Below are 23480 nucleotides of genomic sequence, written 5' to 3'. Positions count from 1 at the left end.
ATTTATTTTCTTATGTAAATGAATTTAAAATCCCTTAAAAGAGCGCTCCTATACTTGAAGTTCCCACCTCTACAATTCTTCTAAGTTACAGATAATAGTTTCTATGTAAGACAACATATTATCTTTAACTTCTCCAAGTGTCACAGATAGTAGATTATGTGTAAAACAACATATTGTCTATGACTTCTTCAAGCTTTCTTCATTCATCATTTATATTAAGCAATCAAATGGCATTCTGAGATTTTCATGTCACCTAAGTATCGAGGGTTTAAAACCAAGTCTTTCAGGTCCTTCATTTGAGAATACAACATACAATTAATTGACAAACAAGTGACAATAATTAGAAACATTAATGTCTTAAGCACAATTTCTACACAACCAAGAAATTGGTTTATTAAGGGACAACATTAATTGGCATTGTTGCCGAGGAGAGAAAACAAGAACACTTTTCCTTGGGTTTTCAATATTTTCCTCTGGTTGTTCAGTGATGAGGAAATATTTGGCTGTTTTGAACAAAAGCAATAACTTTGGCTCCAAAGAGACCCCATACAAGGTCAAATACCTCACAGCAGAAAGTTCAAGCCCTTTCAGATCCTGAGAGGATAGTTTCCAAGAGGGTTGGAAGGCCTAAAACTCCACTTACACCAAGTCCTACACTGTCTACACTAGGAAGAAGGTCATGACATCTTTCACATTCATCTTTTATTAACCAAGGGTCACCTTCTGCATCCAATTCATTCCAAGAACCTAACTGTCAAGAACAGCCTTTAGAGTCTGTTTCTTTTTCAGTATCTGCTATAGTTATTCAACCTAAACCTATAACTACATTACCACCTTTGCACACCTCATTTATTCCTCAGTCAGGTTCCACATTTCCTGGTAATCAAGGTTCAGTAAATTCAGGAGCAAATATGGAAACACCTGCATTTTTGATGAATAGCTATGCACCTATTCAATTGCCACAATAGTTGAATCGAATGCCACAAGAATACTTGAATATTCTTCCTCGTTTCATAGGGGGGGATGAACAAACAACAGAGAATCATATATCAGTATTTTGTAATGTCGCAGGAAACCTAAATGTTGAACACCTGGATGTTTTTCTAAGACTTTTTGTCCAATCCTTGGATGGAGAAGCAAGAAAATGGTTTAAAGGGCTTCCTAATAACTCTATTACAACATGGGAAGAGATGGAGTGCCTGTTCACCTAGAGATGGGGAGAAAAAAGAGACCATGGGTATTCACTCACAGAGTTTAATGCTATCAAGAAGAAATGTGATGAAGGTGTTGTTGAATTCATCAAAAGGTTCAATAAATTGTACAATAGTCTTCCATTGGAGATTAATCCCCTTCCCGCTGGTGCAAAAATAACTTTTGCAGGGGATTTTGAGTCAAATTTTGGATTCACATTGAGGGAGAGGAGATCCCCAACCCTTGATTAGATCCAAACAAATGCATTAGAGATAGAAGAAAATTTAGTGGCTGCAAGTAAAACACCAGATGCACAACCTATCCAAGATAAGGGAAAGGCTAAAGTGGAATCCTCTCAAGATCAAAAATTAGAGGATATGAATAATGTAATTAGAAATTTGTCTAATAAATTGATTAAATTGGAATTAGAGAGTAATAATTCTCAGAGACAAATACAACAGAATAGAAATTTTAATCCTCAATATAGAAAACAAACTCTGCAAATTTTACAAAGGGAGAGAAAATATCAAGATTAGATTCAAGCACCACTGTATATAGAGGCAGATCCTGATGGAGTACCAGAGCATTCCAAGGATCATGATGACCATATTTTCACATTGTACACAGTAGATGAAGATGAACTAGGTGTTGAGGGAGGAGAATATAGTGAAACAGATATCATCTATGATGATAATGAAATTGATGAATGTTGGAAGTGGTTTTCTGATTTTATGCAGGTAGAACTGAATAAGAAATATGACTTGAGATCAAGGAAAAGATCTAGAAGTGAAGGAGATGAAGGTGAGCAGCAAGTTCCATCTCCCTTACAAAAGGCGACTCCACAAGTACAAGAACCATAGCTTGTAAAACAATTGAATAAAGGAAAGCAGCAACAGAATACAAGTAGCAAGACTCAAATGCTTCAAGGTGAGTCCTCTCAAGACAAAAGTGAAAAAATTCCTTTAGAGAAACTTGTTTCCATTCCACAAGAGATTTCAGTCATGAACAAAAGTGAAGATGATAATGAAAGGAATACTAAATAGAGCCATGTGTTTAGTTTCACCAAAGAGTTAGAAAAGACCAGAATTCAGGTACCCCTCACAGAGTTGGTTAAAACACCATCTTATCAAAGAGAAATTATAGAGTTTATCAATCTATCTCATAATGTGAATATAAATGACATTGTGAATTTGCAAGAAGATAAACTAGTAGTGGTTTTTGGTTCACATGTGGAGGAGGTAGATTCTTCAACACCTCCTTTCTACATTCCTTTATTGGTTCATGATTTACTGTTGCACAATTGTATGTTTGATTCAGGAGCCTCACATAACCTTGTGCCATTATCAGTGATGAAATAGCTAAACCTACAAGTTACTAAACCTTACAGAGACTTGTATTCTTTTGATTCACATAAAGTCAAGTGTTCGGGGGGCATTAAAGATATGGTGGTTTCACGAGCCCAGATTCCAGCCAAAAGTTTGGTAATGGATGTAGTGGTAGCAGATATCCCTGCTAGGTTTGGAATGTTACTATCTAGGTCCTGGGGAGCTAAATTGGGTAGTATTTTGAAACTAGATTTTTCTTATGATGTCATACCAATTTTTGGTGGGGAAGAAAGGAGGTTGTATAGAGAAACAAGATTTATTAGAACAATCACAAATAATGAAGCAAGTAATTAACCTGTATATAGCCAAGAAAAAGATTATTTTTCTTGCTTCATGTGGCATGACAATGCAGAATTGGCTGAAGATAACCACAGGTAGCTTACTTCAGCCTATGTAAATACAGAGCTGCAAACGGAAGGGGTGTAGAAGTGCTTCTTTGATGGAGCCTATTCTAAAGAAGGAACAGGTGTTGGTTTCCTTTCATAGGATGAGTAGATTCAAGATCACAATATTGGAATCTAGAAGGAGCCCAAGTTGGTCAAATTGTTCAAAGAAATTTCATTTAATTATAAGGAGAGATATATTAATATTTTTAGACAATACACTAATGTTTTGGCTTGGTCCTATGAGAATATCAAGACATATGAGGAAAGCATGTTTAACAGACTTGGATGCCCTGTCAAAGTCATAACAGACAATGCTCAAGTGTTCAGTTCAAGTAAGTTTGTTGCCTTTTGTCAAAAGTATGATGCTATTTTATCTCTTTCAACTACTTATCATCCACAGGAAATGGATTGGCTAAATCCACTAACAAAACTTTGATGAGAATCCTTAAGAAAACTATCGCAGAGAATCTTCATGGTGAAACTCTACAACTGGCTGTCAATGGGCAATACCTCAAGTAGTATTTCCAGTTCTAAAGCACAAGCATCCTACCATTGTAGATACTGGAGTGAATTCAGTGTACAAATGCCATAGAATTTGAATTGGTTAAGCAATATATGACTCCATGCCTGAGGTGAAGGCACTGATCTGTGGTTCTTAGTTCCTTTGTGGCAAAAGAACTATCCCCAAGTAGAGCTAGATGTTGTAGCATCTGTTAGAGTCGGTCTAGTAGCCCTCCATCAGCGATCAAAGCTCTTTGCATTTGCATAAGTAGGTGTCTCATCAGTGTCATCTCATTGCATTCCATTAGGCATGCCATAACCCTGATGGAGGAGCTGGTGTCTTTATTCCTCTCTTGGCACTGCTGGATCAAGTTGTTTCAGTCAATAAACTCTTTCAAGGTTACTTGTCTTGTCTTGAGGTCAAAAGTCCTAGGTCTAGGGTTTAGGTCCAATTTATCTTTAAGGTCATTTCTTTAAAAGTCAATAAATGCCCAGCAGGCCAGAGAGATGACTATCAAAGTATTTCTTCAAAAGATTTCATCTTGTACAGTTAATTTTTACCTTGGATTTAAAAACCCTGTTTTTAAAGCCCAAGGTCATTTTCTCAAATTTTTGTAAAAAATTGTAAAAATTCAAAATTCTTCGAAAGTCGGCATGCAGCCCTGGTCCCCTTTGCCAAGATTCCTCAGAAGCTATCCCTGCAAAAATTTTCAAGAAAAAACATCAGTTCAACCAATTTCAGGACAAAAGGAAACCATAAAATCAGCAACATTCAAGTTTTGAAAAAGTGTCATGATATAAACATTAGAAAGAAGGTTTGAAAGGAAATTAATTTAAATCGAGCCTACAAAGCTCCTCTCTCCCTCCATTTAGTCATCATTGTGCCTCAAAGCAATAGTGAAGAGTGATTGAAGAGAAATTGGGCGAAATTGCATAGAGTGCCCGCGCGCGACCCGTTCAAGCCTGCGCGCGACGTGTTGGGTGAGCGCGACGTGTCAGGGTGCCCATCGCAGTTCAAGAAAAGCACAGGCGCGACCTGTTGGGCGCGCGCGACCCGTTCAGCCTTGCGCGCGACCTGTTGGGAATTCTTCCACCAAAATTCGCCTGTAAACTGCAAAACAACCCCGGATTGCTTCAAGGTTGCAGGTAGGCCTCCCATCATTAAAATACATTGTTTGCCAAAGCTTGAAAAGCATGAGAATGTATTTTAAAGTCATCATTTTGAAATAATGAGTCCAATGTATATTTGCTTAAGAATGTCAAAGTGTTAGTAAGGCTAGGGTTTGTCTTGCTATTTTCAAGGTCATCCTTTTCACCCCCACTTTTTCCTTACATCCCATTTCCACCTCCCTCATCATTTATACTCAATCTCTCTACCAAAAATACCAAAAGCCCTAAAACCCTACTCCTATTCCTAAAAATCAAGAATCTAACCCTAAACCCTACCTCTCATAAAACCTTTGCAAACTAATAATTGTGTGATGGGGTATATATCATGATTCCTTCCCTTAAACTCCCTATTTCATATATTTTTCCCAATTTCCCTTAAAAGTATCCCTTCCCTAACATTTCCCTTGTGCTATTTGTCCCCTTGAAACAACATTTCAACAATTAAAATAGCAGATTTTTTAGCAGAAGCAGCAGTACATTCCAGCCACTTTGCTCTCGAAACCATGTCAGAAACCGAAACCGACTATGAGAAAAGTGATGACCGTGAGTCAACTCCAGAGGTTGAGGTACAAAGGAGGCCTCACAGGGGTGGTAAGAGTGGTCACCATAGGAGAGAGGAGCCCACCTCTTTGACCGATTTGCAGGCTTGTCCAATTGCAGTCACATGTTTCCGCTATCAGTCATGTTATGAATTTTGCGAGAGGATCTCTCAAATTCAGCATCACAGGGAATTGACCCGCTTGTTTGTTTTGCATTTGCATGATGGGCATGTGAACCTTGCAGGGGTGGATTTTACATTGACACCTGAGATGATTGCTCAAGCAACAGGGATACCTAATGTTGGAGAAGTGTGGAACAAGCGCAAACTATTGGACAGATTTAAGTATGAGCCCTACATTAAACCTGCCTATACGAGGAACATGACTGGTGTATTTCCTTTTAGATTTTTTAGGGATGAGTATGCTCCCTTGATGAGGCTTATCATGCGCTATTTCACCTGTGAGGGTAGATTTTCATGTGTGTATTCGTACCATATTCGCTTGTTGATGCACTTCACACGGGTACGGATGATGAACATCCCTTTTTTCCTATGCCAGAATATTGAGAAGATGGTTCCCTTGATGCAGAGAAGGAGCCCAACACAACAATACAGGAGCCTCTATCATTATGGTTTGATCAAGCTTGTGGTCATACATCAGTTGGCTCAGGAGGGTATCACATGGGAAGATTTTATCTCTCGAAATTTTTTCACTGCACCAGCATCACCACCCCATGAGGTTGTTCATGAGGAGGGAGGACCATCACAGCAGCATGATATCCCTGAGACCAGACATGTCAGCTCTCCTCCATTGATCACATATCAGAGAGGCCACAGGGCCTTATTTGCATCAGCTAGGCGAGTATTATCTCCACACCAGGTGGAAGGGGTCTCGCCTTCTTCATCAGCTCAGCGAGTGTTATCTTCACACTAGGTGGAAGGGGCCTCGCCTTCTTCAGCAGCACAGGTACCAGAGAGAGGCAAGCAGCCCAAGATTGATGAGGGGCCATCAGGTGTTCCAGACATAGAGGTTGTTGATCTTGACATCATTTCTCCTAGCCTAGAGTCAGAAGAGATCATTCAGCACCTAAAGGCTGAAAATGACTCGTTGCAGCACAGACTAGAAATGGCAAATTGGAAAATTACCTACTTAGATTAGCGCAACAAGCAACTTGAAGAGGAGCACACTCTTGATGAGTTGCGGAGGATCCATGAAGACCGAAACTTGGCGCGCAAGAGACCCGGTGATTTGGTACCCGTTGAGCGAGAGGCTATGCTTCTCCGGGTCAATGCTCATTTGGAGAGGCTGCTGGCCAAGGCCAACAGAGATAAGGACCTGCTCCGGAACATGAAAAACCACTATTGGGCCCGAATGCACGTATGCAAGGCGAAAATGAAGGTGATCCAAGGGCGGTTGGCCAAAGCACTAAAACGAAGGAAAAGGCCCGATCCCCTCCACATCTTGGCTGAGGCTTCCTTGAAGGAGCATGATACTAAATGACTTAACTCCAACACAAAATTCTAAAAATTTTGAGCATTTTTGGTCATTTGTGATTTTTTTTGGCAAAAAACAGGTTTTCTCCACCAACGGGTCGCGCGCCGCGCGCGACCTTTTCGTTGGGCAACTCCTTTTTGGGAAAACTCAGCATTTTTGGATTTTTCATGCAAAGATACACCTTCTCAGCAATTACCAAGAGACTTCATCAAGTTTTGAGCCTCTAGAAGGTCAAAAAACAAGCAAAAAATGACTTTCTGCCACCTTTTTGACACACAGGAAGCAGTCTTGGGAGATTGCAATTTTGGAGGGGAAAATGGCCACCAAATTTAGAAATTCCACTTGGGTTGGAAAGTAGACATCCATACCTTTCCAACAAGCCCACGTTTGCTTCATTTGGACACCTGGAAGTGCTTCAAAATCAGCTCCAAAGGCACGCGACCTGTTCAGGATCAGGGCGCAACCTGTTGGGAAAGTTTGCCAATTTTTCATCTACAGCTCAGGAATTCGCCCAGCTTTGACCAGTTTTGACTTGTGATGGGATTTTTCACCCTATTTGATGTAATTAATGTATTTTCATGTTGACATGACACTTATTTACCTATTCTAGAAGATTCATTCATGAAATAGCAAACATTTAATGAATGAATTGGTTTCCTAGCTTATAGAGGCAAGTTGTTTTGACTGCCTAGATTTTAGTGCTCAGTTTAGAATTGGTTGAAATAGCTCCTAGAAGGATGAGCTCGACCCCTAGAGGCTAGGGAATGGGTTTGCATGGTCTATATTATGTATTTTCTCAATCATTTTCATGGTTGGAGAGGTTGGACTCTTGAGGGAGAAAGCTTCTATTGTATTACCCATTGTATCTCTGCAATTTTGGCAAAGGAAGAAAGACCAGGGTTTTGCAGTCCTTTTTGGGATTCCCGTGGTTACATGTATTGATGGTGTGTTTCTCTTTGTACTTGTAAGTTTGTTATGTGATTCATCTTCTTACTTTTCCTTCTGCAAATTAGGCAAATGAAGTGTTAAAGTAGAATTCATGATTGCATTGCTCTGCTTTTAAGTTTGCTTAATATTTATGTTTTCATCTGTCTAAAGAGAACCCTTGAAGGTTTCTTGCTCTCTTTAGCTCCTCAACGGTCATTCCTAACCATTCACTTAATTCAAAGGCATCAGTACAGTTTCCTACCTTGCCCCAAAGAACCCCCTGCAAAAACTGTGTCCAATCCCCGCACCCAAAATTGCCTTTCCCCAACTTTCCACCAAAACCCTAAAAATCACAAACCAAACCTTTTTATCAGTTTACTAGCCTAAAATCAGTGTTTCCTTATTGGTTATCTCGCCCGTTGAAGATCTTTACCGAGATAGACCGAGAGAGCCCTCTCCTGCCCCGTAGGGCTAGCTACGAGGCTAAGTGGTTTGACGTTGCCTTGGAGTTTTCCTTTCTCAGCCTAAGGTGAAATTTCAAGCACTAACATATTGGCAACCATACTGGGGAGAAAAAATTGTTTGTTGATTGATGTGTTGGTTTCATAAGTCTTAGACGGAGCCTGAAGTTATGCCAGGTAGCCTTCGAAATGCTTTTGCTTTGCATTAGCGGAAGTAGATAAACGCTGCTTCAGTCAATCTCCGTGAGCTTGTGAATACAGCCACCTCGATTGTATTTCACCCCAGTATATTTGTAAACTCTAAACTTTTGGATGATTGGTTAAGAGTTTTCACAGGCTAATTGGCTATTTGTTCCTTGATATCCAAACTGGCTTCAGATTCTGGTCATATATTCAAATCTCATTCATGTCCTGCTGTTTTTGAGTATCTTGAAGACATTGATTTTGACGTGAGTTTTGAGTTGTCCTTGTTCAAAACTAAATCTGAAAGTGCAATTGATTCTCTAGTTCCCAACCCTGATTTTGCAGCTGCCCTTGAAATTGAGAGACACAATAAATTGGTTGACAATTTCATCTTAAGATCTCTTCAGTCAGATATTCACGCTACAAATCTTGTTGAGTTCGTTGAAACTATATCTGTTCATATCGGATCCACTATCACGGCGCATGAGCAGTCCAATCCTCCTTTTATTTCTGTTTCTCCTATAATCACTTATCCAGAATCTACAGTTGGTTCGCCCTCTACATCCCATACCACTTCTCCTCCTCATACTCCTCATACTACAGCTACACTCACTCCACCTGCTACTCGTAGACCTAATCTATCTAAAGCAATGGCTGCCCGATTTGCTCCTCTTGCTCTTCCCCAAAATCTGCATGATATGCCAGCCGATTATCAGAGTAAAATTCCCATGTTTGATGGCACTCCACAGAGTATCTCTGCTCAGCAACATATAGACAAAATGATGACTTTCTTTGATCTATATGAGATAGATGAAGAGGATGTAACTATGCGTTTGTTTGTACAAACATTTGATGGCGAAGTAAGAAAGTGGTTCAGAGGTTTGACAGCCCAGAGCATCGCTACCTTAGAGGCACTTCAAAGGCCGTTTTTAGATCGATGGGAAATCAGAAAGGATCCGCTTCAGATTAATGCCTAATACAACAACCTCAAGCGTAATCATGGTGAGTCCGTTCAAGATTACATAATCAGATTTAATACAGTGTACAATGCTATTCCCGATGATTTGAGACCGTCAAGAAAATCAGCACTTCTTAAATTCCCGGATGGCTTTGATCCGGAGATGGCTTATTCATTGCGAGATAGAGATCCGCCTACGTTGGAGGATATGCAGAAAATTGTTGTTAGTGTTGAAGCGAATCTGAATGATAAAAGAGCGAGGATGAAGGCGGAAAAGCGAGTCACAATCAAAGAAGAAGCTTCTACATCAGATCAGCTCCTCCGTAAGGTTGAAAACATTTAAAGAGCACTTGAACATACTCATCTCAGCAAGCTGGAACCGCAGATCCGTAATCCTAATTTCTGAGGTCCGCAACAGCCGCAATATAGAATCAAACAGCATGAAACAAGAGCACAAGAGGCAGCAGTTCAGCAGCAAATTAAACCTCCTTTTCAGCAGAATTTTGTTAGCCAAGAATCAGAGAATGAAGGTGATACGGTGGGAGAGGAAAAACACTTTTTCACTCCTGATGATCTGCCTACCTATATTACAGAAGAAGAAGAATTTGTGAGAAATTCAGTCATACATCAGGATGAGCATTATATCTTATCAAATGAGGCAGTACTTGAGGAAGAATCAGAGGAATACCAAAGAGGATATCTCAATGCTTTGTCCGCTCAGCAGAGGCAATTAAGAAACCGAGCTGTTCCCATAAATCCCATTCAGAAAAGGAAAGATACTTCAGCAAAGAATGATTCAGCTTCCCCACAGACAAAAGGAAAAGACATAATTGATCCTTCAGCAAGTCAATCATCATCAACAAACAAGTTAGATCAGCCAGCAAGTACACCGAGAGATAAAGTGGAAAAAAGAGAAGTTCCGGTTAAAGAAGGTGAGAAGGTTACAACTTTCAGTTTGGAGAATGAAATTTCAAAGTTGAAAGTGTCCATTCCTTTGACGGAAATCATGAAGAACAGCACTTACCGAGGCCAAATTTCCAAGATGTTGAATTTTGATCCAATGCTAGACACGGTGAATGTAGAAGATGATCAGCCGGAATTGATTTTTGGGCCTGCTTTAAATGGTGAGTCTCCCGAAAGTGATGTTCCTCCATTCTATATCAGTTTGCGATTGCATGATTATGTTTTACATAATGCCATGTTTGACTCGGGAGCTTCGCATAATTTGATGCCGAAAGCAATTATGGAAAAGCTGGGACTAGACATCACAAGGAAATATCATGATTTGTATTCATTTGATTCCAGCCGGGTAAAATGTATTGGTTTGATCAAGGACTTGGTGGTGAGCCTAGATCAAATCCCAGCAAAGAATGTTTTGATGGATGTGGTGGTGGCGGATATTCCTCCGCGGTTCGGCATGTTGCTTTCGAGATCTTGGGGAGCCAAGCTCAAAGGTACACTTCAGCTTGATTTTTCTTATGCTACAATCCCGGTCTTTGGTTAGATGAGGAAGTTATATAGGGAGCAAAAGATGAAATACATGATCACTAGTAAGGAAAAGCCAGTTAATCATCCTGTAAATTATGTACATACAGATTTGGAATCGTTTGTTTTGTTTGCTGATAATTTTAATGAGATAGATAGTCAGTTGGTTCAAGCAGAAGATATACCAAACATTACAAAAAAATTTAGAGAAATTTTGAGAAAAGAAAGTGAAGAAAGGACCGCTGTCATGGAGCCAACAGCTGAAATGAAAGGGCAGCAAACAGAAAATGCAGAGACATCACAATTTCAACATTTAGAAGATGATGAGGATGGTCTTTGGACCATGGATTTTGATGGCGCTGTGGGCAGCGATGGTGCTGGTATAGGTGTGTGGATTCGAAGTCCATTTTCTGTCCGAAACAAAGTCCCAAGCAAGGTACGAGTATGCTCTTACAAATTGGCATTTGATTGTTCAAACAATGAGGCAGAATATGAGGCTCTCATTTCTGGCCTGAAAATTCTTCGGAAATTGAAGGCAAAGAAGATAGCAGTATATGGCGACTCCGAGCTGGTTATAAACCAAGTGAAAGGTGAGTTTCAGGCCAAGCATCCTCGTATGCGAGCATATCGAAATGCTGTCCTAGATATCTTAAAGTTGTTTTCTGAACATACTTTGACATGTGTGCCCCGTATCCAAAATGGTGTTGCGGATGCATTGGCTAAGGCAGCAAGTAATCTAAAAATCCCCATGAATTCCAGCAATAAGTTTGAGATTTATGTGAAACACCATCGTACAGTCCCAGACAATCAAAGATGTTGGCAAGTTTTCCAAGATGATGAAGAAATCAATGATTTTTTGCAAGTTGAAGGTGAGTTCAAAGACATTTCCATAGATACAGAACCTGAGGAAGTAAATCAAATGGATGTATTGCAGCTTAAAGACAATTTCATTCCTAAAGGATTAATTCCTTTGGAAGAGCTGTTCGATCAAGATGATGTGGCTCGCAAACCAACCTTGAGGTCAACGGAAGAAGGTGTCGAAGAAGTGAATCTTGGAACAGCTGAAAATCCAAAGATGGTGAAACTATCAAAAGCATTGTCGCCAAAGGTAAAGAAAGAGTATATCAGATTGTTGTCTTCATTTTCTAATGTTTTTGCATGGGATTATTCAGATTTGAAAACTTATGACACAAGTATCATTCAGCATACCATTCCCATAAAGCCAAATCAAAAGCCTTTCCGACAAAAGTTGAGAAGAATTAATCCTAAGTTGCTGCCATTGATCGAGAAGGAAGTTAACAGGTTGTACAAGTCTGGAATTATAGTGCCAATCAGATTTTCCGATTGGATTTCCAACTTGGTGCCCGTGAGAAAGAAAACTGGTGAGATCCGCTTGTGTATAGACTTTAGAAATCTGAACAAGGTGTCGCTAAAGGACAATTATCCGTTGCCCAAAATGGACCATATATTGCAGCGGGTAGTTGGGGCATCAAGGATGTCACTACTTGATGGTTATTCCGGGTACAATCAGATTTTGGTGCATGAGGATGACCGCGACAAGACTGCATTCACTACTCCATGGGGAACATTTCATTATGCCAAGATGCCATTTGGATTGAAAAATGCAGGTGCCACCTTTCAGCGGGCGATGGACATGGCCTTTGCTAATGAGAAGGATGTATTTTTGGTCGTTTATCTTGATGATTTAACTGTGTTTTCTAAATCTGATGAAGAACATTTGTATCATTTGACAATGGTGTTTCAAAAGTGCAAAAAATATGGTATCTCATTGAATCCAAAGAAGAGTCTTTTCACCATGAGTGAGGGCAAGTTGTTGGGCCACATCATTTCCAAAGATGGCATTCGTATAGATCCTGCACGTGTGGAAGCCATTCAGCAGTTAGAGCAGCCTCGAAACAAGAAAGAGATTCAGTCCTTCAATGGCAAGTTGAATTTTCTGCGCCGCTTTATTCTGAATCTTGCCGAGCACCTTAGAGAATTCACTAACATGCTTAAAAAGGACAGCCAGCTCAAGTGGACCGAAGAGGCGGTAAAGTATTTTAATTTGGTAAAGTTAATTTTATCCTCAGCCCCAACTTTAATCAGCCCAGATTATACACAAGATTTTATTTTATTTTCATTTGCTTCTGAGCATACATTGGCAGCTGTGCTGATGCAAAAGAGAGATGGAGTTGAGAAGCCTATTTCTTTTTTCAGTCGTATTATAAGGGATGGAGCGCTGAAGTATAATATCATTGAAAAACAAGCATTGGCATTGGTAAAAGCCTTGAAAGATTTCCGTGTGTACATACTGAATTCTCACATTTTGGCATATGTTCCTAATGCAGCTGTTAAAGATGTTTTGGTACAAGCGGAACCGGAAGGAAAGCGGGGTAAGTGGATTGCTGCACTATTGGAGTATGATGTGGAAATCAAGCCTACCAAGATGATCAAGGGCCAAGGTCTCGCTAAATTGATGGCTGAAACAAATCTCCATGTCCTAGACATTAATTTGATTGCTGCCTTGTCCGACGAAGATGAAGAAAATTCAGCGCTACAGGTATCTGATATCTTTATTTCTTCTCCTTGGTATGCTGATATTATATATGTGCTTCAAAATTTGTCTTCACCTCCCGGGATGCCTCGAAACAAAGCTAGGACATTGAAGTTAAAGACTGCCAAATTTTGCATCATCAAATCTGCACTATATTGGAAAGAGCCCGGTGGCATATTGCTGAATTGTTTGGTCGAGGAGGAAGCTAAGAGAGCTGTAGAGGATTTTCACAAAGGTGACTGCGGGGGTCACTTGTTTTGGAAGACCACGGCAAACAAGATCTTAAGGGCAGGTTTCTATTGGCCTTCGTTGTTTTCAGATGTATATAAAGCAGTCAAGAGTTGTCATGAATGTCAAATTTTTCAAGGAAAGCAGAAATTACAACCCTTTCCTCTCAAGCCCATTGAAGTCAGTGCACCGTTTCAGTAGTGGGGCCTAGATTTCATCAGCGAAATTCATCCAACATCTTCCGGGCAGCATCGATGGATATTGACAGCCACCGATTACTTCACGAAATGGATTGAAGCCATTCCCACCCGACAGGCCATGGACTTGGTAATTATTTCTTTCCTTGAAAATAACATATTGTCACGTTTCTGCTGTCCATGTAAGTTGATCACAGATAATGCAGCAGCGTTTAAATCAAAGAAGATGGTTGACTTTTGCTACAAATATAACATCAGCTTGGGGCATTCAACCGCCTATCATCCGCAAGGAAATGGGCTGGCTGAATCTTCGAATAAATCTTTGGTAAACATCATAAAGAAGTTGCTGGAAAATAATAAGAAGAGCTGGCACAAACAGTTAGTAAATGCATTATGGGCTGATCGTGTAAGTCAGAAAAAGTCAATTGGTATGTCACCCTTTGAACTAGTTTACGGGACAGATGCAGTGTTTCCTACTTCACTTAGTATTCCGGTAGCAAAGTTGCTTCAAGAAACTAGTGGCGAGGAGGATCCAATGCAAAGGCGGATTAGTCAAATGATTCATTTACAGCAGACTCGAGAGGAGGTTCTTCAAAATACTCTTAAGTTGCAAGAGCGCATAAAGAAAATCTATGACAGAAAAGCAAAGCCGGATGATTTCCAGATAGATGATGTTGTTTTGAGGTGGGATGCCCGAAATGAAGACAAAGGGAAACATGGAAAGTTTGATAATTTATGGAAAGGTCCTTACAAAATTGCAGCATACCGTGTGTTAGCGCTTGGAATTCACCTAGGCTGAGATAGACAAACTCTCAAGGCTACATCAAACCATTTCACCTCGTAGCTAGCCCTACGAGGTATGAGAAGGCTCTCTCGGGTCAGATTTGATAGATCTTATAATATAATAAGCTGACCAATTAGGATCAAATATATTAGGCTAGTAAATTGATAAGGGGGGTTGATTTAAAGATTTTTTGGGTTTTTGGTGGCAATTGGAGGGAGTGCAATTTAGGGTGCGGGGATTGAGCTCAGTTTTTGCAGGTGGGTCTTTGGGGCAAGGTAGGAGTCTATGCTGATGCCTTTAACTGAAAGAGATGATCAGGGAAGAAAGAAAAGAGGCTAAAGAGGGCAAACAATGAATTCGAATCCTCTCTAGACAGTGGAAAACATAAATTTTAAACAAAATTGAAAGCTGAGCATGGCATGCATGAATTCAAACTTTATCACTTCTTTTGTTTAAATAGCAGCAAGAGATCAAGAAATGGAACACATAAACACACTTACAATAACAGTAGGAGACACACCATCAACATAATAATCCACAAGAATCCACAATGAAGTCTGCAAAACCCTGGCCTTCCTTTTCCTCAAATTGCAGAAAATACAAGTCAAAAATACAATAGCACTTCTCCCTCTAGAATCCAACCATCAAAATGAGAAAGAGAAGGCATAATATAGAAGGTCAAACCTCTTTCCCCACCTCTAGGGGTCGCGCTCAGCTTCCTAGGAGCTGTTGCAACTAATTCTAAATCAGTCACTAGATAATAGGCCAGCTCAACAACTTACCTCTAAAACTTAGGAAGCTTATCTATGCATTAAATATTCACTATTTACATTAAAGAAGCTTCTAGAAGTGGTAAAGAAGAGTAAAAGTATCTAATGCCATGAAATTTACACAATAATCCATCATTTACATGCCCAAATAGTCAACCAAAGTGAAAATAGTGCTTTTCTGGCCGAACTAGTCAAAAATTGGCAAATCTGGAGGTTTTGGTCGCGCCCCTGGAAGTTCTGGTCGCGCCCCTTTGCAGCTACTTTTGAGTGGGTTCCACTGATCCAAATCAGGTGCAAGATGGCTCATTGGAAAGCTTAGCCTGTCTACTTTCCATCCCAAGTGGAATTTCTAGATTTGGTGTTGATTTGACCCCTCAAAAACCATTTCTCCCAAGGTCACTTTCTGCAACTCAAAAAGTGGGCAGAAAGTCATTTTTAAGGTGTATTTTGAGCTTTTGGAGGCTCAAAACTCAAAATTAGGCTGCCCCCAAGTACTGGTAATTTTTCTTTTTGCATGCCCTTTCCAAAAATGCCAAGTTTGCAAAATTCCGAGCAGCCCTTCAAAATGGTCTCACCCGGGGTGAGACCAAACCGTGGGCAAAACCTGTAATTTTACCAAAAATTTGCAAAATGCTCCAAAATTCTCAAAATTTTCAGATTTTGATGCTAGATCAAGGCTGATCAGTACCATGATGAGTGAGGGATGCCTCAGCCAAGATGCGGAGTGGATTTGTCCTTTTCTTCTTCTTCCGGGCCTCTGACAGCTCTCTTCGGAGAATTTTTATTCTCGCCTTGCAAACATGTAATCTTGCCCAGTAGTGTGTCTTCATGTTCCAGAGCAGCTTGTTGTCACGGTTTGCCTTGTCTAACAGTCCCTCCAAGCGCCAATTTGCTCGGATGAGCAATAACTCTCTATCCATGGGCAGTGGGTCCCCAGGCCTCCTGCGATTGATGACTCGGTCAAATCGCATCCTCCATAACTCATCCAACTCCTTCTCGGTCTCCAGCTGTTTGGTCCGCTGCTCTAAATAAGTGATAGTCCACTGAGCCATCTCAAGCTTCCGCTGCAACACAAGGTTCTCTTCCTTGAGCTCATAGAAATCTGAAGAAGGAGGAGAATGAGCATCACGACCAGTGAAATCATCATGTGCCTCGCCAACTGCCTCATCCTCAACCATGGGCTGCTTGCCCTCTCGTACTGCCTGTGCCGATGAAGAAAGCGAGGCCCCTTCCACCTGATGTGGAGATAACACTCGCTGCTCTGATGATGAAGACGAGACCCCTTCCACTGGCTGTAGAGAAAGTACTCGTCGGGCTGCTGCAAATAAGGTCCTGTGACCTCTCTGATATGTGACCCGAGGAGAAGAAGCCATGTGTCTCGGGATGCTGGTCTCGGGCTGATGTGATGGCCCTCCCTCCTCATGAACTGCCTCAGGCCCTGAATGTGGCTGTGTGAAAACATCTCGGGAGATGAAATCCGCCCAAGGGATGCCCTGCTGGCTCAGCTGATGGGAAACTACTAGCTGAATAAGACCATGATGGCATAGGCTCCGGAGCTGCTGTACTGGAGTCTGTCTCCGAAAGGTAGTGGCTATCCTCTGAATGTCATGAAATAAGAATGCCGAAATGTTCATCATCCTCACTCTGGTGAAGTGCATCATCATGCGGATATGACAAGAAAATACTCGTGAGAATCTCCCCTCGCATGTGAAGTAGTGCATAATGAGTCTCATGGTGTCTATATACTCTGCTCGGAGGAACTTGATAGGAAAGTTCCTTGTCAAGTGATGCACATGGGCAGGCCTAACATATGGCTCATAGTATACCAGGTCCACCCACTTGCGCTTCGGCCACACCTCACCCACATTGGGTATCCCGGTAGCATCTGTGATAGCCTCTGGAGAAAACACAAAATTCACCCCTGCAAGGGTGACCTGCCTGTCATGGAGATGGAGGACAAACAACCGGGCCAAGTCTCTGTGATGCTGGATGTGTGACAGCCTCTCACAAAACTGAAAACAAGCCATATGCTGAAAACAAGACACTGCCAATGGGCAAGCCTGCAACTCTGTCAATGATGTGGGCTCTTCCCTCCTATGATGACCACCCTTGCCTCCCCTACGAGGCCTCTGCTGTATCTCAATCTCAGTAGATGATGATCGGTCATCACCTTGCTCATTAGTCTCAGTGGTTGACATGGTGTTATTGAGCAAGGTGGAATAAATAAGTCAAAATGACCGCTGCCCTGCCTGCAAAATGCTGTGAAGTATGCTGTTTTCAAGGGGAAACATCATGAGGGATATGTTAGGGGAGGGAATTTACATATAGGAAAGGGAAAAAATATATATATAAGCAGGGAATTCTGAAGGAAAACATCACATAATGCTAAACATGTCATTCCATCTTTCATCATTTGCAAATGAATACTGTATTAGGGAAATATGTTTTATGATCACCAAGGGAAAGGACAATATAGATTTTCATCATGGAGGGAATGAAAGTATAAGGGAATAGAGTAGCATCAATCATAAACATTTAACAGGCTGCTGCTTTTATATTTTGTCTTCAAATATCTTTCATGAGCATACTCTGTTTTTTCCACATTTTGAAATGACCATTTGATGCTAATATGAAACAGGGATTTTGGGTATTAGATTGTAAGAAGAAGGGAAGGGGATTGCTGTGATCATGTTACAATGGAAGGGAGAGGGAATTGATAACTTGGGAATTAGGGAAAAGAGAGGATATTAGGAATTAGGTTTGGGGGGACAGTGAAACCCTTTTAATAATCACTGCCAACTAATTTTTGTAACAGCAATTCATTTAGGACAGTGGTAGCTTCATCATGCTTTTACCATGGGGAATTAGGGTTTGATTGTGTGCTTTGATCATAGGGAGGGACATTCAATTGCCTAGGGAGTTTAACTGAAGGGACAAGCAATTGAATTGGGGTTTACATAGGGAAATAGGTAGGGAAAAACAGAGTTTTGAGAAAGGGGATGAAAACCATGCTAATACAAAACCCTAACACAGCAAGACTGCTTCTTTTGATAACTATGCAGCTGTATTTTTGATGAATTTTGTGATGACTTTAACACAGCTTTGAATCTTTGACATATACACAGCAAAATGACACTTTTCTTTATTTTTTATAAGGCTATGCAAATGACATTTTCACTGTTTTTACAATTTCTTATGTGCATGCCTTGTCATCACTTTTTATTTGTTTTTTTTTTTATAATGTTTCTTTTTCATTTTGCTGTGTTTTTATACATGAATTGCTGTGTGTAGTAGTGCTTAGGGTTAGAGCATGATACATGGTAGAAACAGGGTTTGGAATAGGGTTCAGGAGGGGTTAGGGTTTCATGGAATTTGGGGTAGGTTTTGAGTATTTTCTTTGCAAATGAGATTAATAAAAATGACATCCTAACACCTGTGATTTTATATTGGGAAAATGAATGGAGGGACTAAGGAAAAAATTGCCTTGAAAAACAAACATACTACCTAACATTAGCATGCAAAAACATCAAGTCATTTTAACCTATTTTCTATGGATTTCCTTGCATAAAATCATGACCATAATCTTCTTTTGCAACCCCAACACCATTACACAAAACGTGGAGGAGGCATACCTTTAAAAATTGGAGTGAATTTGAGTGAATTTGAGCGTTTGGGAGAGTTTTTAGGGCGGGCAGACTTTTTGGTCGCGCAAGCTGCCAGTTTGGTCTCACCCCTCCGTTTGGTCGCGCCTGTGTAATTTAACACAGCGCGTTGGCCTTTTTTTGGTCGCGCCCCTCCGTTTGGTCGCGCAGCCTCCAAAAGACTGAAACTTCTGCAATTTGCCCAATTCCGCTCTCTAATCGCCTTTTGCTTGTAATTTCTTGCTCCAAATGCACAATGAAGACCTTTCAAGAGGGAATTTGCTTTTATAGGCTCATATTTAAAAAAAATTGACTTTAAAAACCCACTTTATAATGTTTAAACCTTTGTATTCTCTTTAACACTATTTTAGAGTCTTTTTGTCCTGGAATGAGCTTTTTGATGCGTTTAACTCCGTTCTTCTTGCAGGTTGACCGCCTGATGGACTGTAGCGAAGGAACCAGGGTTGTTGCCGGCACTTTTACAAATTTTTGAAAATTTCTTTGTTTTTCCAAAATCCACATGACCTTGTAATTAAAAACAGTGTTTTTAAATCCAAGGCATAAAATGAGCTGTAGCTGAAGAAGATGACAATGAAACATATGTACAAAACTCCTTCCGGCTTGCTGGGCACTTACTGACCATGACTCATGACCTTAAAATGATTTTGACTCAAAACCCTAAACCTAAGACCATGGGACTTTAAGACAAAAACAAGAACAAGCCTGACTCAATTATATTGTTGTATGACCTGATCCAGCAAAGCCAAGAAGACAAAGACCAGCTCCTCCATTCAGTGTTATGGCATGCCTAGCGGGATGCAAAACTGACACTGATGAGACACCTATAAATGCATATGCAAAGAGTTATTGATCACTGATGGAGGGCTCAAGACCGACACTAACATTGGCTCCAATGGGGATGGTAGCTCCTTGGAGGTGCCAAGAACCTCAGACCTCTTGGGAGAGCAGACCAGTGCTTTATTCATTGGGCAATGGAGTCAACTAATAGAAAAAATAACCAACTCAAAAAGACTTTATTTGACTTGACTATAAACTGAAAACTTTGAAAGGACTATGACTCAAACAAACTGACTTTTTGCAGAAAATAAACAAACTGAAATCCCACACCAACCAATCTTCATGCTTGGAATTATAGCCTTCACTTCGGGCCCCAAACCAAGAATGAAAGATCAGTTCACGCTTGCTGTAGTAAGGTAAAATGATATGTACAATGAAGATGATTTAGAGCAGCATTGTTCAAACATGATATCTCTTGAGAAGCCGGCCATTCACCGACCCACCGGGACATTCATCGCCATTCAACTCCTTAAGAAGGAAAGCATTAGGACCACGATATGCAGCAATCTTAAAAGGACCTTTCCACAGATTATCAAACTTACCGTGTTTACCTTTGTCCTCATTTCGAGCATCCCATCTCAAAACAACATCTTCTAGTTGAAAATTTTCTGATTTTGCCTTCTTATCATAAATCTTCTTGATACGTTCTTGCAGCTTCAAAGAGTTTTGGAGGACTTCTTCCCTTGTCTGCTGTAGGTGGACCATTTGACTGATTCTCCGTTGCATTGGATCCATGTCTTCTCCCGTTTCTTGGATTAACTTTGCGACTGGTACACTAAGTGATGTAGGAAAAATTGCATCAACCCCGTAAACAATCTCAAATGGCAACATTCCTATTGATCTCTTTTGGCTCACCCGATCAGCCCACAGTGCATTGACCAACTTCTTGTGCCAACTTTTCTTGTTGATCTCCAGCATCTTTTTGATAATGTTTACTAGTGATTTATTTGATGATTCGGCCAGCCCATTACCTTGCGGATGATAAGCGGTGGAGTGACCCAAACTGATATTGTACTTATAACAAAAATCCACCATCTTATTTGACTTGAAAGCAGCTGCATTATCCGTGATCAATTTGAATGGACAGCCAAAACAGGACAAGATATTAGTTTCAAGAAAGGAGATAATTACCGAGTCTGTGGCCTGTCGAGTAGGAACTGCTTCTATCCACTTGGTGAAGTAGTCGGTAGCAGTCAAAATCCATCTATGCTGCCCGGATGAAGCTGGGTGTATTACACCAATGAAATCAAGGCCCCACTGCTAAAAAGGCGCACTAATTTCCACCGGCTTGAGTGGCAATGGCTGCAATCTTTGTTTCCCTTGAAATATTTGGCACTCATGGCAGCTCTTCACCGCTTTGTATACATCAGAAAAAAGGGATGCCAATAGAAACCAGCTCTCAAAATCTTGTTGGCTGTAGTTTTCCAAAATAAATGACCTCCACAATCACCTTTATGGAAGTCTTCTACCGTTGTTTTCGCTTCTTCTTCAACCAAACAATTCAGTAGGATGCCTCCGGGATCTTTCCAATACAATGCTGATTTCATGATGCAAAATTTAGCGGCCTTCAATTTCAAAGTCCTTGCTTTGTTCTTTGACATTCCAGGAGGCGCGGACACATTCTGAAGTACATATACTATATCAGTATACCAAGGAGAATTAATGAAAATGTCTGATACCTGAACCGCTGAATTTTCTCCTTCACCATCGGACAAGGCTGCAATCAAGTTGATGTCAAGCGCATGTAGGTTTGTTTCAGCCATTAGTTTAGCAAGTCCTTGTCCTTTAACCAGCTTGGTTGGCTTGATTTCAACATCATACTCCAAGAGAGCAGCAATCCACTTGCCTCTCCTACCTTCCGGCTCTGTTTGTACCAAGACATCCTTTACCGCTGCACTAGGAACATAAGCTAAGACATGAGAATGAAGAATATAAACCCGGAAATCTTTCAATGCTTTAATCAGGGCCAGCGCTTGTTTCTCAATGATGTTATAGTTTAATGCCCCATCTCTAATGATCCGGCTGAAAAATGCAATTGGCCTTTCAACACCCTCTCTTTTTTGCATCAAAACTGCTGCTAGTGTATGCTCGGAAGCGAAAGAAAACAATATGAAATCCTGAGTATAATCAGGGCTGATTAAGGTCGGGGCTGAAGACAAGATTACCTTGATTAAGTTGAAGGATTTGACTGCCTCCTCAGTCCATTTGATCTCGCTGTCCTTCCGAAGCATGTTAGTCATTTCTCTTAAGTGCTCTGCAAGATTAGGAATGAAGCGACGCAGAAAATTCAATTTACCATTAAAAGATTGTATCTCCTTCTTGTTTCGGGGCTGTTCTAGCTGCTGAATTGCCTCCACTCTTGCGGGATCAATACGTATACCATCTTTGGAAATGATATGTCCCAACAATTTACCTTCACTCATGGCGAAGAGACTCTTTTTTGGATTTAAAGAGATGCCATATTTTCTGCATTTTTGAAAAACTTTCGTCAAATGAAAAAGATGCTCCTCATCGGATTTAGAAAACACCGTTAAGTCATCAAGATAAACAACTAAAAATATGTCCTTTTCATTGGCAAAAGCCATGTCCATAGCTCGCTGAAATGTTGCACCTACATTCTTTAAACCAAAAGGCATTTTAGCATAATGAAATGTTCCCCAAGGTGTAGTGAAGGCTGTCTTATCACGGTCATCCTCATGGACCAGGATCTGATTGTAGCCGGAGTATCCATCCAACAATGACATCTTGGAGGCACCTACTACTCGCTGCAATATGTGATCCATCTTTGGCAGCGGATAGTTATCTTTGAGAGATACCTTGTTCAAATTTCTAAAATCTATGCATAACCGAATCTCACCGGTTTTCTTCCTCACTGGCACTAGATTAGAAATCCAATCTGAAAAGCGAACGGGAACTATAATTCCGGATTGATAAAGTCTATTTACCTCTTTTTCAATCAAGGGCAACAACTTGGGATTGATCCTCCGCAACTTCTGCCGAAAAGGTTTCTGATTTTGTTTGATTGGAATAGTGTGTTGAATTATGCTTGTATCATAAGTCTTTAGATCTGAATAATCCCAAGCGAATACATTAGTAAATGATGACAGCAATCTAATGTATTGATTCCTTACCTTGGGTGGCAGGGCCTTCGATAATTTCACCATCTTTGGATGTTCCACTGTCCCAAGGTTGACATCTTCCACACCTTCTTCGGTTGGCATCAAAGTTGGCTTGCGAGCCACATCGTCTTGATCAAAAAGCTCTTCTAAAGGAATCAGTCCCTTTGGAATATGATTGTCTTTCAGCTGCAAAACATCCATTTGCTTTATTCCTTCAGGCTCCATGTCAATTGAGATTTCTTCAAACTTTCCTTCTCCATGCAAGAAGTCTTTGATTTCCTCATCATCCTGAAAGACTTGCCAATTCCTTTGGTTGTCCGGGATTGTGGGGCGGTGTTTTACATAGATTTCAAACTTGTTACTCGAATTCATTGGTATCTTTAAATTGCTTGCTGCCTTAGCCAAAGCATCGGCAACTCCATTTTGTATCCGGGGTATGCATGTTAAAGTATGCTCTGAAAACCGCTTCAAAATATCTAGAACAGCATTGCGATAAGCCCGCATACGAGGATGTTTAGCTTGAAATTCCCCCTTTACTTGTTTGATCACTAACTCGGAGTCGCCATAAATTGCTATCTTCTTTGCTTTTAATTTCCGGAGGATTTTCAAACCAGCTATAAGGGCCTCATATTCAGCTTCATTATTTGAA

The sequence above is a fragment of the Pinus tabuliformis genome, chromosome J, assembly GCF_031772625.1.
Source record: "Pinus tabuliformis cultivar Carrire ecotype Pingquan chromosome J, CPIR1, whole genome shotgun sequence".
Lineage (NCBI taxonomy): Eukaryota > Viridiplantae > Streptophyta > Pinopsida > Pinales > Pinaceae > Pinus > Pinus tabuliformis.
This window is presented reverse-complemented; position numbering follows the sequence as displayed.